Consider the following 9,706-nt stretch of genomic DNA (forward strand, 5'->3'; position numbering starts at 1 on the left):
GCTCACGTGTCGGTCTCTTGTCGATGATAATACCGAAATATTAATTCCTTAGAGCCAGTAGGATTCGAACTTCGATCCGTATTGGGACCGAAGCTCCCTCAAGACCACTAGGCCGTTCTCGCTTGATTTTTTGGATTATACAGAGATATCATGGCCCCACAGAAGTGGTATCAGACTAGTCACGTGTTTGCAACCTACGTTTTCAGCTCACGTATCGATCCCCTGTCACTGGTGATACTGAAATGTTAATCCTCCAGTGGTCAGCGGGATTCGAATCCGGATCTATATTGGGGCCGAACCTCCCTCAAGACCACTAGACTATCCTCACTTAGTTAGTTAGGGCAACATTATGTCTGACAGTTTATGATTGGTTTAATTTATTTTTTTGATTTAAACTCTAATCAGTAATTTGATCATATTAAAACTATTAATATTAAAGCTGTTAGATATTGATTGAAAGATACTCTACCAACGAAAGTGCTCTTAGGTGGTATTTTTTCTAACAAAAAAGATTTACCGTGACTCCATGGGTTCCATTCAAGAATTTAATAACAGACATTTCACAATTGTTAAACTAAGTTCATAGAGTCTCTCGTATGCTTATTTGTAATTAGTGGCGGCACATGCGAACGTATTATGACATCATGAAAGCACCAAATATTCAGGAAACACAACTAACACTCCAGTTTTAATAAGGAAACTTATTAGAAAGAGAATATGAAGTTAGCACAGGTCCACATGCATTTTCCTCATGCGTGATTTTTTTGCCTGTTTATGTCAAACGTACACACACACACACACACACATATATATATATATATATATATATATATATATATATATATATATATCCGGTTAGTTATGCACTTATTCTATCTTCGTCTTCCTCCTCTTTTCTACCTCTAACAATGAAATTATCAGTAAACGGACAGTCACAAGTGCCACCTGGCTTTAGGTTTCACCCGACCGAGGAGGAACTCTTGGAGTATTACCTCCGCAAGAAAATCTCTAACATCAAGATTGATCTCGATGTTATTCGTGATGTTGATCTCAACAAGCTCGAGCCTTGGGATATTCAAGGTTCATCATTTATCTTCTATATGTGTTATTAATAATAATTTTGGATCGAGTATATACATAGACTTTTCTTGATTCTTGACAGAACGTATTATTAGGGCCTGTATATATTAAATGTAATTCATCCATCACGTGAGTCGTAAACTAAAGCTTCAACTAGTGATTGCATAGGAGAATTCGTAGGATAAATTATACCCTTCTTCGCCTTGATTCACGTGATTTAACGAAATAATATTATATCTGATCGGTTTACTGTTAAAAAGGTACTATTTGGCAGAAGAAATAAAACTAGACGTCTCAGTTTCAACAGTTAGAATCTAACTCTTGTTTTGTCATATAGAGATGTGTAAGATTGGAACAACTCCGCAAAATGATTGGTACTTCTTTAGCCACAAGGACAAGAAGTATCCCACGGGAACAAGAACCAACCGAGCCACCACGGTTGGGTTTTGGAAAGCAACCGGACGTGACAAGATCATATATAGCAACGGCGATAGGATCGGTATGCGGAAAACGCTTGTCTTCTACAAAGGTCGTGCCCCCATGGTCAAAAATCGGATTGGATCATGCATGAGTATAGACTCGACGAGAATGTATTAGCATCCTCCTCGAATCATGACGATGACGTCAGTGTAGAAACGTGTGAGGTCATAGGAGGAGATGAAGGATGGGTGGTGTGTCGTGTCTTCATGAAGAAGAGTCTTTGCAAAACTGTTACCATGAGCAGCCCGCCGAGGTCAGTGAAAACATCTCCGGAGACTATCGAAGAACTTTTTGAAGTTATGGGACAGTCTTGTAAAGAGGAGATCACTGTAGATCCTTTCTTGAAACTCCCTAACAACACCATCGCGAGTTGCCAGCGGTTGATGGACGACCAAGTCCACAACTATCAGGTCCCCAGCTTCGGCACTAGCTGGGCCACTTTGGATCGTCTCGTGGCCTCGCAGCTAAATGGGCCCAACTCATATTCAATCCCATCCGTCGATGACATCCCACAATCACCGCTCCATGGACTAAACCGTCCCGGTTTTTATAATACCGGTTTAACACAGCATTATTTTACAACGGAGATGGATATATGGAACGATACAGACTTTGGCAGAACGACGACGTCATCGTCCAACCCATGGTGCCATGTATCAAACAGTAGTGAATAACAGAAAATGAAAGAGAGGAAGTGATTAATTACTGATTATAAAAAAAAAAAGAACATTGTGTAGAAAGATATAATAATCGTATTGTTGAAACATTTGAGAAAGGGCCAGATTTGTAATAATTACAGCGGTTAATGTGAAATCATTACAGAAAACAAAAAAAAAATTATCTATGCATTTTGTTTCATGATTTTACCTTATATACAGATGGGTTCGCTATTTTTTATTTGTCTGGCTCGAGATTTAATTTTCGAAACTAACTTATCATTCATTGACCAAAAGCAATTACACTTTCGACCATAGAATATCATAGTCTGTTCAGTCAAAAAAAATAAAAAATCATAGTCTGTCACATGGTTTCGCCGGGTACTTTCTAGTTTTTTTTTTTTTGATTAACCAGGTGTTGGCTCCTTCGGGACCCACCACCTACCTGCGTCTGTACCGGTTAAGGTTCTGGACACGCCTCTCCGTCCGAGTTTCGAATCCGCGTTCCCTCAGTCGAAGTCTCGGGGTACCACTAGACTAACTCGTGTGGGTGGGTACTTTCTAGTTACATTCTTAAAAAAGGGTTTTGAACAAAAGTAAATAATCATTACAAGGGAGACGAAAGTTTGAAATGAGAATTAATTCGTCCATAGAATCTGATTACACTGATTTTTTTTTTGAATGAATATATCTTCTAGGCGAATTCAGATATTGCTTAGTTTGTAATTTGATTTATACAGGTTGTGTTTTTCACTCCTCCTTCTGTTTCCATCAAGCACTATGGACCTCTTTTATAGGTCCATTATAAAGAAAAGCCTGCAAAAACTAGAGGCACTTAACGTCCATGTATGTACAAACCCTGGTTAAAGAATTCCCGCAGTCCGCACTGAAACTAAGAATTATTAAACAATGCAAAATGTCATCAAAAGAATGTGTCAAAATGAGCTAGGTCCCTTAAGTCCTCAACTCAGCTTAGTCCATGATGAAATCAATTTTTTTATGAAGTACCATCTCACTTCACCTCATTGCAACTTTTTAATTAATTTCATTTTTATAATAAGAACATAAACATTTATTGGGATTCCTAATAGATAACAAGAGTTTGTAGAAAAAAACACTCGGTATTTTAACTGATTTTTCAAGTTGTAAAATCGAGTGGTTTTATATAACGTGAATAAATGAATGGCTAACAAAACATCCCAAAAAGTCTTACTGAATAAAATGCATAGAGATTATTATATATGAACCCATATATCTTTGTCAATAACGAAAATCTAGAATGAGGTAGAATTCTTCCACAGTTTGGAGATCATTCATATATCCCACACACAAAATTTGAAGGCCGATGGCTTAGTACGCAGTCTTAGGAAACAAATGTCTTTTATTGTGGACATGAATGCGGAGATACCGTTTTGGTTTACAGAGTCCGTATGAATCTGTAAAAGTCGACGATAAAAAAAAATGAGATAGATAAAATAAAACAGCAGAACAAGCTGTTGCATTTATATTGGGCCAGAGCCCATATAAATAGGCCATGACGTTTTTATCCCAAACCAAAGTATCTATTTGAATCCGAACCGAAAAAATCAAAACTAGATCCAAACCATTATACAAAAATATTAGAATCGATTTCGAGTGCGAATAGTTGCGGTTTCAAACATTATTTAACATTTTGCATGACTGACATAACGTTTGAAAATTGTTGCGTTTGCAAGATATTTATGACTGGTTGATTATGAGATATTGCATCGGTTTAATAATAAATTATAATGATAATATAAATATATTATAACATTATAAAAAATATAAAAACATAGTATTGCGATAAAATATAATAATTATTAATATAATATGATTAATAATAATATTATATTTATTTAGTTTTTTTCTAATTAATTAAAATTTTATTTTAATAATTTTTTTGAAGACTTATATTAAAACTTTTAAGAGAATAATTTGTTTCGATTTATATATGTGTATATCTTTGTATATGTATGTATATTAATTTTTAAAAGTTATAATGAATAGCTAATTTAAAATTTTTATAAAACAAATTATGATAGTGTTTGTAAATTTAAATTAATATATAAATGTGTATATATTTTTATTTATAATATTTCCATTTTCAGTTTAAAATTTAAAATAATTTGAAAATAGTTTTATATTGTTTATCCACCCGCAAACGTTAGCTGGAAGCATTTGATTTTAAGAGGTTCTAAGCGATTTGAAACAGTTTGTACGATGGTTTTGAAACGTTGTTAACCGCTACTAACCGCAAAAGCTGCGTTTGCGGGTGGTAGTGAGAAACCAGTCAAGCCCTTAATACTTTTGGGTTTAGGTATCACCCGAACCGAACTGAAATCCAAAATAGGATCCGATAATATTTGAAATTAATTAAATATATTGATATTTTTATATATGATAAGGTAATTTAAGCATTTTATTGTATTCTAATTTTTTTTTTGTTTATGTTTTTGTTATTTTGAATATTTTAACTTAATTTAGAAAGTTTAAATAATTTATAAGTAGATTTTTGAATAATTTATATATTTTGATTTTTGTCAATTTTCATGTTTAGAAAAAAAAATTTCTTGACAATTTCAATCATTGGTTATAATCCGAACCAAACCAAACCTGGAAGAAACCGAACCCGACCTGATAATTAGTAAAATTCGAATGGAACTTATGAGCATAATAGCAAATTAGGTTGCACGAAAGCTTCATCGGACGTCCGATTCTCACTATGGAATCAGAATCGGAATCGAAACCTTGTGGAAACTTATAGAATCTCGCTTCCAAAACGTTTCTAAAATATTCTCTTAAAAAAAGGTTGGAAACTTACGATTCCGTTTTGGAATCACGCTTCCGTTTTTTAGAACACAATATCATAAATCAATAAAAATATAAAATCATAGTTCTTAGTTTATATAAAACTATAGTTTTAATTTATATAAAATTCAAATTTAATAGTAATGAAATAGAGAGAATATAAATATACAAATATTTAAACTAATACTATAAATTATCTTTATGCATTGAAGATTCTATTACATATATAGCATATAGTAAAATATATTGTGTCAATTATTTATGAAGTATTAAACATAATTAGTTTAATAATTTCTTTTAAACTTAGTTTATATGTATTTCTACAGTTTTAATATGAAATAATTTCAAAATTATTACAAATGAATAAATGCTTTATTTTAAATTTAAAGCATATTATTTTAATATTAAACTTTATATATATATATATCTATATATCTATATATACGCTTCTAACACGTATCCGTTTACTAAATTTTTTTACAAAATCTACTTCTATGTTTATATACGCTGCCGTAAAACTTTTACGTACCCGGTTATGTTCCCATGTTATAACATAGATAACAAAAATTTTGAAAATCTAAACTAACCTAACCAACTGACGGGCCAGTCTATGCCTGTCTTATAATTGAGTACATCCAGCTCGATCTAAAAAGATAAAATCGAAATTCGATTTTGTTGATTTTATTGGGCCAGAGCCCATATAAGTACTTGCCACATTAGTCTGGTTACAGTTTATCTGCTTTCAAAAGCCATCTCTTTCAGCTTATTCTCTTCCATGGAACTCCCTGCACAACCAAATGTAAACACCCGTACTGAAGTAGTTTAAAAGTTAATAACTCAATATTTATATATATTTAACGTGTTTTTAGATTATAAGCTCTAAATTAGAAGTATATCTAAAATTTTAGACCTAACATATAGAGACAATGAAGACGACATATTCTCCTTGTGATCTTCGTATCATTCCCATTGTCCGATGAAAGGACAAAACTACACTTTCCAGGTCACGCCATCAGCATCATCTCTTTCTTCCACCGGAACCGTTTCAACACGGCAAGATGATGAGGATGATCCGGAGTCGCATAAGTTTTTTGGCTTCTCCTTTCATATTTTCGATTTGAAATTTTTTCTCCAACACCCTTCCTCGAGATAATGGTGAGATAATGGTGTGTATAACCATTAATCTCGCAGAATCTATCATATCCCTCTGAAATAATGATTTTTTCTACCTATCTCAAAGAACTGAACTTTCTATGGGTCATCAGCTAATAAGTTGATCTGCCACTGTCCGGACCAGATTAATAGGTCAAGGTGTTGGGCCGGCTCTGATACCATGATAAGTTTATTGGATTCTAACTTAATTTCAATTGACAATTAGTAGAGTGACTCAAATCCTTTATATATTATTAATGTCCTTTTCATATTTTTGATGTGGAATCTTTTCTCCAACCAAGTCAGCGACATTTTGGTAGGAAGGAGCAGCCTCGGAGACAAATGAAAACGGTTGGCGTAATCAGGAGGAGGTCGAAGAAGACGATGGTGTTTAGGCTCGCCAAGTTCTTCTTCCCAGGAGAAAGGAACAGAAGCGCGAGAGTATGATTAGTCATCAGGGAAAGACAAGAGTGATAGTGACACGTGATGATTTATCACTGGTGATGATGCCGCCAAGACAAGTTGAAGTTTGGATGTTACCATCGTCTCCTCTTTTTCATCGTCTTCAGTACCCATGATAATAACTTTCTTGTTGCTTCTTATGATCGTTCCAGGAAAAAAAGGAGACAGTGATTCTTAAATATACGTAGGTAGTTTATATTTGAAGATCCAAACCAACCGCTAGATATTGTTGACATTACAACCATATGCTATATCTTAAAACTGAAAGTCAAACTATACTCTTTTGTTGAGGAAGATTAGTCGGAATAAATTCACCTAACAACCACAACTTTAAACCTGTGTACGGGCTTACAATATGCCGGCTTAGAGCATCTACATCCTCACTTTATATTTTACTCCATTCATAAAGTAAATAGAGTGATAAAAGGAGTAATGAATAAAAAATAAAAACATTACTCTATAAATGGAGTAATGCTTTTATTTTTTGTTCACTACTCCATTTTCCATTCTATTTACTCTATAAATGGAGTAAAATATGGAGTGGAGATGGAAATGTCCTTATTGCCAGTACTTGGTTTACGGTGCATAATCTACGGTACTTGGGTTTGAAAAAAAATGGAATGATTATGGAGCACAAATATATAAAGATGTAATCCGACCCATCAGCCACTGCTTAATATTGGTATTATTTCAATTTAAAATTTTAACCGAATATTTTATAGTCTTCTAATTTTTTTTTTATTCTCTTCCGCAGTTGTCCACAACCGCAAATGTTAGTTGAAACTAATTTTTGAATTTAAAATTTTTAGAGCAGTTTAATATGATTTATAGAATTTTATGTGACTGTTGCAAGACGTCAACAACCGTTATTGTAAAAGTTGTATTTGTGGGTGTGTGTTTATGGATGGTATCGGAGAAATCAATCATGACTATAATCATCTAGCTAATGATCTAATTTTAAAAATTATCAAAAGAAAGACAAAAACAATTTTTAAATAAACAATTGTCTTTATTAATGATTACAAACCCAACTACTTTGTCTTATTGAGTTTTGAAATGTTTTTTTAGCCCTGGTTAATTATTACTCTCTCCGTTCCTAAAAAAGATGGTTGTTCTGAAAAAAAAATTGTTTTTAAAAGATGGTTATTTTGTGTTTTCTATGAAAATATTGCAAACTTAAAAAAAAAAATTTGTTTTATTAGATTACTATTGGCCAAAAGTTGTTGAAAATTAAAAACTACAGAAAACAATAAATTTATTATAGTGATTTAATGTGTTTTCTTAATATGTATAAAAACACTAAAAAATCTATCTTTTAAAAACAGAGGGAGTATGATATTACAAACTATGAGAAACGTTATAGATCCGATACTACATCCGACAATTATACGTGTCTTATAAGGATTTTTGTCTGAATGCATCATTCGAGCTGTCATATGAGATCTATTTCTGACGGTACGTTTTACGCTATGTCAGAGATTTCTTGTAAGTCTTTTGTCAAATATTCTGTATAATTCGCCTTTTTGGATTGAAATCCAGACCTTTTGGTGACTTTAATGAATATGGATTGTGAATTATTGGTAAAACATTAATGAATTATTGGTTAAACCACTAGACTAAGGGGCTTCCATTATTGAATTATTGGTAAAACATTAATGAATATGTGTGAAAATATTAATGAATTATTGGTCAAACCACTAGACTAAGGGGCTTCCATTAGTTTTGAAATGCTTAAAAAATATGGATTGATTGGTAATGATATAGCTTTAGCTTATTTGCATTAAGATTTAGGCAGCAGATATATTGGGTGTGGCTTTAGTTCTAAATTGTTGTGATTTATTTCTACAGATATCCAGAGCACTAAATAAAAGTTACAGAAAAACTGATTTCCACGGCTAGTATATTTTATTTTTTATTTTTTTACTCTAAATTCATTTTTGAAAATTAAAACCTGATTATTTCATAAAAGTGCTTTAGAAAGAAAAAATGGTTGTCCAAAAATTATACACCACTTACCAATTATCCCGTACTTTTATTAGACTTCTCGAGACATTTTAGCTGGGCTTAAAGCCCATATATAGGCGATAAACATGCGCTTATTCAATAAAACGTTTCAAAACAGTAACAGCTAAAAAGGACAGATGAGGTTCCACCATTTACAAAACCATTTGGTCAAAGATTGAACAACTAATCGAGAAACATGTATACACTGTTCTTCAAATCTTTAGAAGTTCACTCTAAATTGTCAAATCACTAAACTAGCTCACCCGAGTTCTTGATTTACCTGGCGCTGGATTGAAACGACAAGCTACTACTTCAACGGCAAAACATACACGGTTTGGAACAAGGAACACTAAACAACAGGTCTTGCATGGATATTCACCGGCACCATCATTCTGGAACCAGACCAGGGATCTCTGATTCGCGAATTCGTAAGCTCCCCTCTGATAGCGGAAGCTCTCACCATTCATTCGAGTCTCTATCAGCTTCTCTTGACATCACATCAGTTAGAGTTTTCGCCGACAATCTAACGTTCATCATAGCTATTAATCAACAACAACGAGTGAAAGAGTTCATAGGAATCATTATAGATATCCTCAAGATCGCTTCCACCTTTGTGAAATTCTCCTTTTCGCATCTATCTTGTGGTCTGAATCGGAAAACCGATCAGTTAGCAAAAACAACACTAAGGGGTTTTATTTATTTTCGGTAAGAACACCTCCAATGGAAGATTCTACCGATTATAATTCTAAGATTATATATATATATATGTATGTGTATATATAGAAACTTTGGATTAGGTTTCTCGTAAAGTGATAGACCCCATAAATACATACACATACATATACATATATGCAATCTTAGAACTCCAGTGGATAAAACCCCTTCCCATTGAGGTGTTCTAATGGACCCAATTTGGACTGATATGGTCTTTTTCTTTTAATGAAAGCTTGAACGAAACAAAAAAACTAGTTTTATATATGGATCACAAGGTTTTTTAGTATCAGTTAGTTTCAAAACTAATTTCCATGAATCTTCTTCACAAT

General features: G+C 33.1%; 1 pseudogene; it reads left to right on the top strand.

Annotated features, from left to right (window-relative positions):
- Positions 1-893: 893 nt before the first annotated feature.
- Positions 894-2,319, top strand: LOC108836947 (NAC domain-containing protein 66-like; annotated as a pseudogene).
- Positions 2,320-9,706: the final 7,387 nt, after the last annotated feature.

The sequence above is a fragment of the Raphanus sativus genome, chromosome 7, assembly GCF_000801105.2.
Source record: "Raphanus sativus cultivar WK10039 chromosome 7, ASM80110v3, whole genome shotgun sequence".
NCBI classification, from domain to species: Eukaryota; Viridiplantae; Streptophyta; class Magnoliopsida; order Brassicales; family Brassicaceae; genus Raphanus; species Raphanus sativus.